The sequence below is a fragment of the Triturus cristatus genome, chromosome 1_1 (assembly GCF_964204655.1).
Source record: "Triturus cristatus chromosome 1_1, aTriCri1.1, whole genome shotgun sequence".
In the NCBI taxonomy this organism is placed as follows: Eukaryota; Metazoa; Chordata; class Amphibia; order Caudata; family Salamandridae; genus Triturus; species Triturus cristatus.
In genome coordinates, this window is record NC_140579.1 from 960,566,718 (window position 1) to 960,582,793 (window position 16,076).

A 16,076-nucleotide genomic window follows, 5' to 3' on the forward strand; every position below is an offset into this window, starting at 1 on the left:
ACGTCATTCAGCAAGTTCGAGAAATCCGAGCGTTTGACAGGTGCTTCCCAGGAAAAGGTCCAGCAGGAATGTTGTGTGTAGTCACCCTGTTCTCTCACAGGTAGCTTGATGCAACAGAGCCACAACTAGCAGGTGCAGCCAATAGGACTGATCTGCGTTTGTTGGAATCCTAAGTACGACACTAGACAAGCCTGCGACACTAAAAAGAGGACACGATTTCTTTCTGCATAGCGTGCATCTAAGAGATAAAGAGTGTATTTAGAATGTGATGAATCAGTGCATTTTTGAGATGTAAATAAGCCTCTTGCACGGCAAGCGATAGGAGGCGGAATGTCGTACCAAACAGCAAATATGATGAGGTGAGAGAGAACAATTTCTCTGGATTGAGCCAAAGTCCATTCATTTCACCTCTCATCAGCCAGGCTAGCTTGGAGCCAGTGGCACAGTGACCCCGGGACCCACGTCTGAGCATACCGGCGCACTTAGTGGGAGAAAGCAAAAGACACACAAATGAGGCAAGAGAGAACTAATTCTCTGGAATGAGCCACTGTCAATTCATTGTATATTTCAAAGCATTAGCAGCACTCGGTGCTGTTGAAGACAGCAGTGCTGTCCAGCCAGACCTATCAAGGGCCTTCATCTCAGGCTCCTCCTCTTTCTTTCCACCGTATACTATCAAAAGCTAAATCTGCCTCACGAAGAATAGGCCGGAAATAGGATGCACATTGTACGAGCAGAGCATGAAGGTGATGTATTCGGTGTCTCTTAAAGGTGTGTAACACCAGAGAGGACTCCACAGGATCACCATGGTAGTTTGCTAAGAGTGCGGCCTCTACCAGGTGATCCCTAGTCAGAGGAAGCCAGTGGTAGGTGTCCTGTATCAAAGCATTGACTCTGGATTATGTAAAACAGTCCAGACACATGTCCACCTTTTGCTGGATAGAAATATTCTTAGGTAGGACTGATTTACATGTCACAGGTGTACGTTAATTGGTTTTACTGAATATAGCACTCAGCTCGTTAAAGAACTGAACGCAATGGGATGTTATTTGTTGATAAATTTGTGACAGAAGATGATCACCATTTAGTGACTTGAGTGAACAATTAAATTAGAACCCGTGAAATCTGGTCTAAAATCCTAGCTCTTTTGTCCAAATTATGTGATCCTAGGTAAATTACTTTACTCTGCTGTTTACCATTTTCTTTGACGGACTTCAGTTCGGGGTGTGAATTATGCAAAAAGCTCAACCGTAAATGGATTTATAGATGAAAATGTTACCCCATATATAATGGTGATATGGGCCTTACATACATTGCTCATTACAAAGTAACTTGCCTCGTGGTTCGCTCTTACCAATATTGTCTAGGCATAAGAAATAATTGCATGGTCTTTTCTAAGCTGTTTTCAATAAATGTCGCACAATACATTTACATAAACTAACACCTGGACACTGAGACAGAAGGGTGGTCTTTTCTCATTTGTTGTGAATAAATATCACATGAAGTATTGTTTTAAACTAATGTGCTATACTGATCAATGTTGAATAAATAAATGATGTATTGTTTGATGCCAGTGGCCGCTGGCATAGATCTGGGGTGGTGGGCAGAGGGTTTGAGTGAGGGGTGATGGAGCAAGGTTTCGTAATAAAAGAGACTTGCTCGAATGCAATCCTCTCAAATAACGTGTAACACCATAATCAACCTGTTTTGTTAATACTAATATTACAATAAACATGACATACATTATCCAGGGGAAGCTTTCCTATGTGTATTACTAACAAGTAACCCAAGTGTCATAATATGGCCGCCAAAAACGCTGGAATTTCATTGCGCATGCGTCTACTGCATCTATGTAGTATGACGCATTCTGTCGCTTGGTGGGAACATTTTGCAGCTTCGCAATAGCACTAAATATGGCCGTTTGAAACTCACACATTAACGCATATTCTACTGCTTGAACTAAATCTCGTAAGTTCTACTAAACACTAATATGAAAGATTTAAATAAGTAAATGGGGATAGAGTAGAGATAAGTGGTATACAGTGGAATCATTTCTTATCACATTCTAACGTGTCTTTTTCTGATTTTATTATTAGTTCATGTTTGGGCCTCGAAGGGTGACTGAAAATCCCTACCCACTTGATGTTCACGCAGGCGCACAGGAACCTGCTGAAAACCCTGTGAGAGCACCACTTGAAACACAGCCAACGTCACATTGGCCGAAGACGCCTGGGAAAAAAAACCCTGAACCGGACGAAAGCAACAATTTTGAATAGAATGTATAAACTCAAATTGATCATATTGAGAAATGCGGGTGGGAATAAAACTATGGGAAAGTAAATTAAGGGGCGGAAACATAGAACAATAGTCCACAGTAAAATTATTACTTTTAATATGGTGTGATGAACTCACCTCTTTGCCCTGACCAATCAGAATAAGGGAAAACACAGAAATTGCAATATCGGGGGGAGGTACATGGATATAGAAATAGTATAATTGAGGTAAGTTAGCTAGAAACTTTGTCAGACTTGTCCAAGCCACCATTTCGACTCGTCACCGACCCAACGTGTATGCTGCTACTCTATCTGAGATGCTGTCTCTGACCCTGCTGCTGCCAGAAACTCTGCTCGAGAAATTGAGATACTGATCGCTAATCTAATCATCTAGAAGGGAATTTCGGAAGAGGGACACCCGAGGAGAGTAGTATCAGAGAGGGGTGCAACGCTGGCATTGCACTTAGAAGAGGTCACCTTCGCAGATCTGAATCTGTCCAATCCTCTGTCTGCATCCTGCTGGCAGATTCTATCTGGCTTATCTTCAAAGAGTTGGGTTCATCTATCACCTTAGGTAAATATAAATTTGAGAAGACTGTCATTGTACCTGCTCTCTCTTTTCCTTTTTCAGGTACCGTCTTCATTGATCATTATTTTGACTATGTTTTGTTTGACTTAATTTTGCCTCTTGAAATAATGTGTTTGAGCTGTGATTGATTTTGACTCACAAAATTATTAATTTAGATAAAGGTTTTCCAAACTTTCTGAGGTTGTGGTTATTTCAAGTATAAGTAAAATGTCATTTTCTACCTTAAACTATCTCAGAAAACTGATTCATCGAGAAAGGAATCATTAAGGAGGTAAAATTGGTAAGACTTTATAAAAGTGAAATCAAATTTGCAGGTAAAACTCAAAAATATATAACAGCGGGGTTTGCTAGCTCATTTGTGTGAATGGTTTGGGCCCAGGTGAGTATTTAGGTATGTGTGTGTCTTAAACCAGAGCTGGTGACCCGCGCTCTATCAGTTTTTCTTTGGTAGCAGAGGGATGGTTAGGTTCTAGTTACTTAAGTAGAAAATATTGTGGATTGAAATATTTTGATTTATGCATTAATAACCACTATTCGTTAAATGTTATGTATTGTTTCATGTCGTCTGGAAATTCCCGGGAATATTTGAATAGTGTGTGACGAATGGAAGCCATACCGCAGTGAGGTTACTTGTCTGGATCAGAAAAGTGCTGAAAGTTACGCAGGACTAGAAGCACTGATTTAGGGATTCTTTTCTTTAGTATAAAGTGAGAGTAATTGGTAGCAAAGGAGTCCACTGGTGAAACTTTGGTCTTATATCACCTAGAAAGGGTAATACTGAAGGAGTAGCAGGTTCTTTGATGCTTGTGTGAAGAGTAAGCGGAAAGTTTTACTCGTAGTGTATGAAGAGTAAGCGGAAGGGTTTTACTCGCAGTGTGTGAAGAGTAAGCAGAAAAGGTTGCTCGCAGTGAAAAGTTGACTATTCTTTGAATTTAGAATATCAGACACAGTAGCGAATGTTTCTATGTTGTTGATTAATGAAAATTTTATGTAAATTTGTGAGAAAAATACGTTTTCATATTACCTTGCAAAGGAAGGGTCAGTTGCGGGTGCTGCACTGCCGTCACAAAGGGCCGCGCTGGGATTGGTTGGAACAGCGGGCGTTTGATTAACGTGAAGAATTGTAAAGCAGGGGTCAGTAGTGAGGAGTGATACTGACGTCACTGAGAGCCGCCCTAGTATTGGCTAATCGCATAGCAAAACAGAATCTGATTGGTGAGAAGAAAAAGGAAGCCGTACTGTATTAGTCAGTTGTTAAAATAAAAGCGAACATTTGAGTGGTTGAAAATAAAAACAATAATAATAATTTATAGTGGGTCTTGCATATGGAGACACGATCCAACCTTAATAGGGAATCGCCCGGACAGAAAGTATTTAGGTTTTGCTTGCGAACAGTACATAAAAGGAAGATCACGTAAAATGTATGGAGAAAAAAGAAAAATGTCATTTATGCATAGAGTTAAGAATTATTTTAAAAAGGATAAACCCATTAAGACTAGGAGAGGGAATTATAATTCCTCCTCCGAAAACTCCCGCATCCTATATGATGGTAGGAAGAGGTTATCATACTTGTGTCTGGATAGAAAATTGGATAGAATATACAAAAAATTATGGAATATTGGCGTTCCCAGAGAACTGAACATTTAATGGAAGAATTTTGCATAACTTACGCACTAGAATGAATGCGTTAGAACCAAGACCCAGATTAACTCAGTAGGAAGCCCTAGAAGAATGGGAAACTGAGGCATTTGAGCGAGATAGACTTAGGAGTGACAGAAATTTGAGCAGATATTATCCAAAATTTCCACATGAAACTCGAGATAAGCAGATGAAACAGTGGAGACAGGCAATGCTAACTGAAGGGTTATATCCTGTATTGATGACAAAAGAACAAACAGGAGGCAAGTGCACAGAAAAGAAAAAGCATTTAACGTTAACTGGTTGCGGAGAATCAGAAGATGATTATTTAGAAGATTTTTTAATGAAAAATCCTCCACCTTATCAAGAAAGACCAAATAGAACTACCCAGAGTGCTCCAATTTTAGACACACCCTTAGTGCCACAAATATTACATGAAAGAACAATGGAAAGGGTACTTCAGGGAAAAGAAAGAGAAGCGATAAATAAGAATAGAGACGAATTAATACAGAAGATTACGCAGTTAAATGCACATCCCGAAGCTCTGACTATACTAGCGACTATAGGTCCTGTAGTCCCATTGTGTGGGGATAAATCGAATCGTCCTAAAACACCTGTCATGACAACACCTATTATTCAACCAAGAAAAGAGAAGTTAGTAATTGATGACCAAGCTAGAGATTGCGAGTTTGTAATTTCATTAATGGACTTACCGATAAGAGGGCAAATAAATGACACACACAGAAGAGTCACCCCAAGTTGTTCAAAAGAAGTACGAATCGAGACAGCCACCGGATCAAAAAATGCCACAATTGTAACCCCAGAAGAAATAGAAAGATGGGCACAAGAAATAGAAAAAACAAATTCACCACCGAAAATATTAGACATATTCAAATTGAAAGTTGAATTAGAAGAAATGATAGCTGGGAATGTTTGACTAGATAGGTTAAATACCTATAACGAGGAAGAATTGCTATTCATTTGCGGAAGCATAACACGAAACACAAAAACATTTCATGAAAAATTGGTAAATTTGGCCTCTGAAATGGAATAGAAATAGGGCGATCCAAAGTATTGCAAAAACCATATAGAGCCGAATTTTCTGATAAAGTTTTAGAAAATATGAATGTGTCAGGAAGAAAATTACAGGTTAAAGAATTAATGACGATATTGCAGAAATGGGGAGACTTAGACAGATGGAAAGTTCGGTGGTCAAAGAAGAAAGAAGAAGCTCAGGCAAATCGTGTCACATCTGAATATTTAGTAAAAGAAACAGAAAAGGCAGAAAAGTTGTACCCAATGAGAGAGGTTCCAGGAGAGGGATATGTACATATCTCATGGACCCGACAGGATATATTATCATTTACAAATGATTTCTGAAAGTTGAGAGAAAATCCAGTGGAATGGTATAGGCAAGTTGAAAGGTTTGTGAAGGTTTCGAAAGTTATGTTGAAAGATTTAGATGGTCTCTTTGATATAGTGGTGCCTGCTGATTTGTGGACTGAATGTAAAATCACAGTTGATTGGCCTAATGATGAGTACCCAAGAAATGAGAAAGCAGGAGCTCCCTCAGAGGAGGTCATGAAAAAATATAACCAAGTAATAACATTCTTGAAAGGTAAAATTCCCCCAAAGGAAACAGATTGGATAAAAATAGATAGAACAACCCAGGAAAAAGATGAGTCTGTACATGCGTATTATGAGCGCCTCTTACAGGTGTTCAAACAGTATAGTGGATTTGAGAGTATTTGGGATAAGGATATGACGCATTTTGTGTATCGATTTGTGTCTGGGTTAAGAAAAGAAATATCTGAAATGATTAAGCAGCATAATTTGTGCTGGCAAGCAAAGCCAATAGGCGAGATTTTAAAATATGCAAAATATTGTGGAGATGAAATTGACAATAAACGAAAGAATTTAGAAGAAAAAGTGACGTGGGCTCAAGTGAAATTGGCAGAACAGCAAGAACTCCAATTACAGAATCAGGCGGGAAATACAGGAAGTGGGCAAGGTCAGGGGGAAAATAATGGGGGTAAACCAAAAAGACGGTTAAGTAGGGAAGAGGCCAAAAAGAGGTTTCCCTGTCATGGGTGCGGAAAATTGGGGCACTGGAAGAACGAGTGTAAAAGCATACAAAATAATAATGGCCCAAATAAAAATTTAAATACACAGACGCAGAATAAGGTGCTAATGAATCAGCCCCAGCAGGGTGTAAACCTACAGAGTCAATTGGCACCTGCCCCTTTGCCAAATTTTGTGAGTCAAGCCAAATACAGTGCGGACACAGGATTCCAAGAAGGAAGTGGTAAGAAAAACTATGTAACATTGCAGTTTCTTTTGCAGGATACATATTTTGGAGATCATGATCAACGACGGTGCCTGCGAGTGGGGGAAGAGGAGTGCGTACGTGGTGCATCCTTACCGGTAGATCAGTCAGGTCCGTACATTGACGGAAAGGTAGAAGGAAATGACCTTTTTGTTGGACACTGGTGCTACCCGTTCTACTGTGAGAACAGCAGACATCCCAAACCTACCCCTCTCTGGAGAAGCGATCCAAGTAGTGGGCGTTTCTAATAAACAGATTAGGACCCCTATTACAAAACCAATGGAAGTGTGTATTGGGAACTTTAAAGAAATGCTCAAATTTGTAGTGTGCGATTCTAGTCCTGTAAATTTATTGGGAAGGGACTTGTTGTGCAAAATGAATTGCGCCATATTTTGCACACCGGACGGTGTTGCCATTCAGACTCCTGATGAAGATGGAATATATAAAATCATGTTAGCCAAGCAAGGAACAGGGGTTGTTAAATTATATTCAGTAATGACCAAAGACGACTTACCTGATGAAGTCAAAACAACAGTGAATCCTGAAGTATGGGATTTTACAGGAAAAGAAGTAGGGTTAATGACAAATGTAGACCCTGTTAAAGTGACTGTGAAAGAAGGTGCAGTCTATCCAAATACTCGACAATACAAGATGAGTCCCAAAATGAAGGCAGGTGTTGCTGCAGAAATTGATCGAATGGTTGAACAGGTCATTTTAAAAGAAATCATGAGTAGTCCCTGTAATTCCCCTATAATTGGCATTAAGAAACCAAGCGGAAAACAAAGGGTAGTTCAAGATTTAAGAAAGATGAACAAGATTGGTGTGCCATGTTGCCATATAGTACACAACCCTGCAGTGGTTTTGTACCAAATACCATGGAACGCAAGGTGGTTCACTGTAATTGATGTATGCCATGCGTTTTTCTCCATCCCATTACATCCTGATAGTCAGTTTTTATTCTCCTTTAAATTTGAGAATCGTATCTATGTTTGGAATCGTGTTCCTCAAGGGTACACAGAAAGTCTGTCAATTTATAACCAAATTTTGAAAAAATGCCTTGAGACATTGGTGCTGCCTCGGGAATCAGTTTTGGTGTAGTATATTGATGACCTATTGGTCGCGTCTAAAACAAGAAGTGATTGTGTAACTGATTCCACTGCCTTATTGAACCATCTAGCCAAGGGTGGACATAAAGTGTCCCCTAAAAAATTGCAATTCTGCAGAAGCAAAGTAAAGTATTTAGGACATCAAATAGATTGAGGATCAAGAAGAGTGACCACTGAGAGAATAAAAATAATAAAGCAAATGAAGCTACCACAGTCACAAAAAGAAATAAAAATGTTTCTTGGTGTTGTGGGATATTGCAGGCAATGGATTGTGGGGTTTTCTCTACTGGCAAAACCCTTGATACAAATGACAAAGAAACGAGCAAAAGACCCAGTAGAGTGGGATGATCTGAGCATGCAATCTTTTGTAAAACTGCAAAATTGTTTATGTGAAGCACCTGCTCTAGGTATGCCAGATTACTCGAAAGAATTCGCATTGTTCTGTTGTGAGAGAGAAAACTGTGCCCTCTCAGTTTTAACACAGAGACATGGTCTAATGTGACGTCCAGTGGCGTATTTTGCTGCTACCCTAGATCCTGTAGCATCTGCATTGCCAGGATGCTTAAAAGCTGTGGCTGCAACATGTGTAAGTATAGAACTAAGTGAGTCAATTGTAATGGGACATCCTGTTAAGGTATATGTCCCTCATGCAGTTGAAATTCTGCTAACAAGAACACGTACTCAGTATCTCACCCTGAGCAGATTAACCAAATATGAAAGGATCATATTGAGAGCAGAAAATGTGACCATAATCAGATGTACAATTCTTAACCCAGCTACTTTGTTGCCAGACCCATACAATGAGGGAGTGAAAGATGAAGCTGAACAAGAATGTCTTGATGTAACAGAACTCAGTACTAAACCCAGGCCAGACATACAGGTTGAACCTTTGAAAGATGCTGAGCATGAACTTTTTGTAGATGGCTCATGTATGCGTCACAAGGAAGGAAGGTTAAGTGCTGCTTATGCTGTATGTACATTGGCTCGAATAGTTGAAGCATCCTATTTACCAGGAGTCAAGTCTGCACAAGTAGCCAAATTGATAGCTTTAATTAAAGCCTGCAAAAATGGGGAAAATTGGAGAGTAACCATTTAGACTGATAGTCAGTATGGTTACGGGGTTATGCAGGACTTTGGCCAGCTTTGGTTGCAGCGGGACTCAGGGTATCCCATTAAAAACTGAATTTTTGTTAAAGAGTTGCATGAAGCAATACAATTACCAAAAGAGGTGGCTGTGGTAAAATGTGCCACACACAAGTCAGAAAATGACCGTGGGACTGCAGGTAATCGATATGCTGACCAGGTTGCCCAACACTGTGCTAAGTTTCAAATGGCAGTAAATAAGAAAGTTGAAAATTGTGGAATCAGCTGCCAACTTATGCTATTGTCAGGATTACAAACATGGAGAGAAAGACGAAGCAGAGACAAAAGAAAGAGAAGAGTGGGATAAAATTGGTTGTCAGAGATGGGCAGAAGATGGTGTATGGGTTTACTTAGGTGATAGACCTGTATTGCCAGACTGTATGCTTGCACCCATGGCTAGGATGTACCAGGGAGACACCCACATAGGTAGAGATGCAATGATTAGACTCTTTAGACGGGATTGGTTTAATCCAAGGTAGAGGAACATTGCAGAGAGCTTTTGCCAAAGATGCTTAAAATGTCAGCAAATGAATCCTGGCAAAAGAACAATAGTCTATACAGGGAAAATTGGAAAAGCTGAAGGTCCTTTTATAAGACTTCAAATTGATTTCATTCAGTTGCCTGTTTGTCGAGGTTTAAAATATGGACTTGTCATCGTTTGTCTTTTTTCAAAATGGGTGGAAGCATACCCCTCCAGAAGAAATGTCAGCTTGACAATGGCCAAACTCCTATTAAGAGAGTTCATACCGTGTTTCGGTTTTCCAGTAACTATTGAATCAGACCGAGGGTCTCATTTTAATAATGAAATAATTTGATTAATTTGCGAAGCCTTCAAAATTGAACAAAAGCTGCACTGTGCTTACCGCCCAGAGGCATCTGGAGTGGTAGAACAATTGAATGACACAATTAAGTCAAGGTTGGGAAAGGTGTGTGCATCCACCCCACTGGAGTGGCCTGATGCTTTACCTCTTGTTCTGATGGGACTTAGAAGTATTCCAGACAAGAATACCAAATTGAGTCCCCATGAAATAATCATGGGAAGAACAATGAGGCAGGCATGTATACCAGGACACAAGCTGTTAAATATAACTGATGATTTGGTACTGGAGTATTGCAAAGAGTTTGGCTGACCAAGTGCGTTCTATATCTTACCAGGTTGGAGAAGACGCAGTCCCCAGGCACCCGAATGCAGTGTATGATCTGAATCCCGGTGACTGGGTTGCAGTGAAGAATCACACTCGACAGTCGTGCCTAGCACCAAAGTAGGAAAAACCACATCAGGTTTGCCTAATTGGATTCATGCAAGCCATACTAAAAGAGTACCAGAACCAGATGAAGAAGAATCTCAACAGACTCAAGCAAGAGAAGGGGCGGAAGGTTGTACAGCTGAAGGATCACAAATTATAAATCCTGAAGTAGCTGAGAAGGAACAACCAAGCACCAGTCAAGATGACTGGATCCCAATAGTTGAGATACCAGAAGAAATTATAAGGACAAGGAGCCAAGCTATATTAGCTAGTCAGGAAAAGAGCGAGGACCAGGTAGGAACAGAAGAACACGCTCAGGTAAGTGAAACCACGATTGTTAGGGAACCTGAGCAGGACCAGATAAGGAAAGAGCAATCTACTCAGACAGACGAAGTTGAAATTACAGCCCCAGTGTCTGAGGAGGGACAGATAGGTCCTAGAAAAAACTTTCAGGCAGAAGAAAATCAGGAAACAGAAAGACCTGAGCAGGACCAGACAGGCAAAGTCAAACAAGTTCAGGTAAAGACAGAAGAAGAGCCAATAAAAACTGAACCTGAACAGGGTCAGATTAGGGAAGAAGAACGCATTCAGGCAGAAGACATCAAAATAAGAAACCCTGGACAAGGTCAGGTAGAGAGGAATTCAGAAAACAAAAATAACCAAGTTGTGCCAAAACACTTGAAGAAGGTGAAAGCGCAGTGCAAGCCATAAGAATCAGGAGAGGTGATAATTGGCCTAGTATCATCAAGAGAGTGAAATACCATTTTAAACCCATAACAGAGGAACCAGAACAAGTAGACAAAATATCCAGTCAATCTGGACAGTCAAATGAAGTGCCAAAACAAAGAAGTCCAAGATTGAAAATAATAACTAACAAATTCAAGGGTCCCGAATGGACATATGTTATTCTTGAAGATTTAAAAAATTTGGAGATAATTGGAGAAGATGATGAAAGCTTAAACGCAGAACAAATTGATGAAGAAGTGAGACCAACCTGAAAAAAATGTCCTTTTGTATTCTGTCACGAAACTTAATATTAAAGTAAAGAAGAGAAATCTTCTTATTCCAATTGATAAATGGCTGACAATAGAGCTGCTGGAAAACCGAATTGTGTAAAGAAATGTTGTAGAATATGTATAGGTAGTATATTTTTAGTACTCATAATATGGTTAGTACTAACTGTGGCCATTCCTTATTTGATGGTTACAAATGTAAACAAGCATTTGCAATGCAAATAGGTCTCGCATTTATGAGTGAGAGCTATTGACGTTGTAAATGGCAATGTTTTTTATCTACACGTTTTATTTTTGGAGTGAATGTATGTAGTGTGCAGAATCCCTTGGAAAGGTCCTGCACTTTGTAATAAATATATTGAAAAAGATGCAAAGTGTGGATTGTGTCAATTGCTTGGCACGTACCTCATGGGTGAAGTATCGCCACACATGCACACTGTGGTGATTTACTAATGCAAAACTCATTAATAAAAGTAGTGCTTACAGACTGAATCCCGGTTTCGCTTTCATTTTCTAGACTATTTGACTCACTCTCCTGCGTCTTGCTTATCCCCCAAAAACTGGGAGGCAATGAAGTTTGCCAAGGGGGCGGGGGCAGGGAGGCTTCGGGGGTACATGAAAATGTATTCATTGCTAGATGTCAAAGGTCATCCGGTGCTATTAGTTAAAAGTGTGCAGGTTTCATTAAGATATTAAGAGTACTTTACTCGCATCTATGGGAAAATCGACGTTAACTAAACAAAATGCCAGAATGTGTGTCAGTTTTCACAGTGTTTTAGACAGTACTGGTTGCTTAGTTTCATTGCATTAATTTTTGTATTTACTCTTTTACACAGCATCCAAAGTAGGTTACCTAACCCCAAAGCCCTTAGTTGTTAAATGACCAATAGAAGGGAGTGTTTTACAGTTGAGCAAATGTGTCCAACTGTAATTTTGGTGGTTCCATGGAATGATCAGCCATTGAGGTACTCGATGAGCAGGTATTTAATTGCACGTTCAAAATGTACGGTATTGTGGCTGATGTTTGTTTGTACACAATCACCTCTCTGAATGTGTTTATTAACACAGAGCTCCATCTACCAGACAGTGCTCACAGAGGGGTGACTAAAGCACAGAACAAAATGTATTCATTTAACCTGAGTGTGAAGGCATCCGGAAGGCTTAGATGCCCCCCCTGAGAGGCAAGGGATCCCAGCGCTTCTACAGACTCTGCTGTGCTCCTCTGCACCAGCAGGGCACAGCTCAGAATCTGCCGCTTCTGCTAAGAATAGGTGAGGGGGATTCGGTTGGGGCATGCGGGAGTTGCCGGCAGATATCCAGGTTATTGAAAGTGATTCTGACGTGAGGCAATGGAGACTGACTTTGTCTGTCTGTCTGCACCAGTCTATTTCTCTACCGTCTACTGGGCTCACTGTCATGTATCCATTCATCTCTCTCGGTTAGAGGAGTGCAAGCCAATATATTAATTAGCAGGTAGAGCCAGCCGGAGACGAGCCAAGCGTATACGACCCAGTGGGCAAGCCGTGAAAATGATTGGCATGTTAATCATACAGTAAACATGATGTAATGTGCGATAATATCTTTTCAGAATTCAAAAAAGTGCATTTGTTTAGCGCTTCAGCACAGTACACAAGATTATAGCACTGAATTGAGAGGAAGTTATTAAAAGTGCTTGTTTTAAGCTTGAGTTAAAACACTGCCGCTCCTCCCGCCCGACAACAATGCCATTTGTGAACTAAGAGGCGTCAGTTGCCATGCATACCCCGAATGTTTCCCTGAGTCTTTTTATATTTAGAGTAACATTAAAATCTAGTTCATTAAATACAAGAAGTTTTTGTAAAGCACGCATCTTGAACTCGCATATTTCAAGGTGGCAATAATAAAGATGAAAACGTAAGTGCTGGCAGGCAAGAAAACACGAATGGGAGTGGGGGGTGGGGGAGGGTGAGAAATCACAGACTGAGGAAGGTGGCGGTGGGGTGGGGAGACAGGGAAGAAAATAGCGTTAGGAGTAAAGGGGCCAATAGCCGTGGAAGGATACAAATGATGAATGAGGAGGAACTAACAAGCCTTAAACCAATCGGAAAGCAGCAATTAAGACAAATGCCAATGGGCAGAGAGTGGGCGGAGCTTCCACAAAGCTTCCACACTCCAGTATATACTGCATGCCTCGCAAAGTGATGTCAGCGCATTCGCGCTGCAACGCTAGGCGAGACCTAAAAGAAAATAGTGTTAGGAGTAAAGGGGCCAATAGCCGTGGAAGGATACAAATGATGAACGAGGAGGGACTAACAACTCTCAAACCAATCAGAAGGCAGCATTTAAGACAAAAGCCAATGGGCAGAGAGTGGGCGGAGCTTCCACAAAGCTTCCACACTACAGTATATACTGCATGTCTCGCAAAGTGATGTCAGCGCATTCGCGCTGCAATGCTAAGCGAGACCTAAAAATAGCACTAATACACATGGAAAGGTAGATACCATCAAAGGAGTATTAGAAGTACCAAATGAGTTCGATTTAGATCACACTGTTAATAAAAATGATACAGACTTGAATGTTTTTACCAATATGTTAGTACAATATGTAGAAACCATGGAGGATAGTGATTGTTATGTATGTATGAAATTACCCGTATCTATAGCAGTAGGAGTAACATATCATCATTTACCATTGACATATGGTATTTCGTGTAGCGTTTTAGCTAGTTTATTTTATAGAACAGCAAAATTGCAGTATTATTATTCTAATGTAGATGTAATTTTTTCTGAGGTTCCTATGCGAAAAAGTATGAACCCTGTCCTTAGTACGAGAGACTCACAATTTATGAGTGAATATTTTCTAACAATGAAAGCAATAGCTATAGCTGAAGCACACAAGCACAATTTAACTTGTAAATTACATGAAGAAGAGAAAATATTTTTGGATTTAGTTGAGGGAAGGAGACAGGATTTTCAAAAGAGAGCTGCTGATCCTAAACCTCAGATACCTAAATAGGCTGAGGAGGAAGAGCATTATGCAAATTGCAAGACTCATGCTGCAATGTCTTTGGATCTTGAAAAGAAGGGAAACATCTGTCTTCATAGGTTAAAGACTGAATATAACTATATGTTTATAGGTTCCAGTGAATGTGAACATAATTTCTTAGTAATTGGGGGATAGGTACTAAAAGGAGGGACAGATCCAGTATTTCCTGGAATCTATTATGTGTGTGGAAATAAAGCCCACTTTAGGCTACCTGACCACTGGTATGGTAGTTGCAATTTTGGAATAATATTCCCTAAAGTTTATCATGTAAAGAGAATCACTGGAAGCAATGAAGGCGATAATGAACTAACACATGTAAAAAGAGCTCGTTTTTCAGAAATAGTAGGTGACATTTTTGGAGCATTGATACCTTCAGTGGGAGTTCTTCTGAATTCACGGAAAATTTGTCAGTTATCTACAGTAGTTGATCGATTATCCACTGACACTGTTGGAGGATTCTTAACGATCAACACTGAATTAGTTGCGATCAGATCTATAGTTATGCAAATCAACTTGCTCTTGACATACTATTGGCAAAAGAGGGTGGAGTCTGTAAATTATCGAAAGCGCAACATTGTTGCACGTATATTCCAGACAAAAGCATTGAAATTGGGAAATACATTAAAAATATTAGGAAATTAGAAGAAGATTTGAAACCACTGGAAGTTGAAAATGTTTGGACAAAATTAACAAATAGCATTACTAGTGTAGGTACTTGGTTTTCTAATACAGGTAATGGTATTCTAGGCCATATAATACTGCCCATAATGGGAATAACACTCTTAGTATTAGCTATAATGTTCTGGCATAAATGTTGCAAAGGGAGAAAGAAATATGAATTGAATGAAAGAGGTAAGAAAAGAAAATTCAAGGAAATACAGCTAGCAGAATTAAAAGGAGATTTTTACAAAAGAATGAGAGGATTACAGTGTAAGAGGGAAAAAGAAAGAAATGAAAAGATTGACGAAGAAATTGAGATGTGCTAAAGTTGGCATCTGATTTAGTAGAAATTAGTGATGGCATTAAATGTCATCAGAGAGGGGATCGATGGAGCAAGTTTTCGTAATAAAAGAGACTTGCTCGGATGCAATGCTCTCAAATAACGTATAACACCATAATCAACCTGTTTTGTGAATACTAATATTACAATAAACATGACATACAGTATCCAGGGGAAGCTTTCCTATGTGTATTACTAACAAGTAATATGGCCGCCAAAAATGGGGGAATTTCATTGTGCATGCGTCTGCTGCATCTACGTAGTATGACGTATTCTGTCGCTTGGTGAGAAAACTTTGCAGCTGCACAATATTAAATATGGCCGTTTGAAACTCACACATTAACGCATATGCTACTTGTTAGAACTGGGGGTCTCCAGTTGGCAGAGGTAGGTACCTTTGACCAAATAGGGACCCTTGCTTCTAAGTCAGAAAAAGGGGATTACACTACTGGATAACCCCTGCTCACCCCCTTGGCAGCTTGGCACGAGCAGACAGGCTTATCTCAGAGGCAGTGTGATAAGCATTTGTGAACACATACAGTAATACAGTGAAAACACTATGGATGGACACCACACAGGTTTTATAAAAATAAGTATTCTTTATATAGACTTAACACAAGACCACAAATGACAAAAATCCACAATACTGTACTCAAAATTGACTTAAAGATGGTAGAATTAACTTAGTTCAAGTTGATGGTAAATGCAACACAGTTC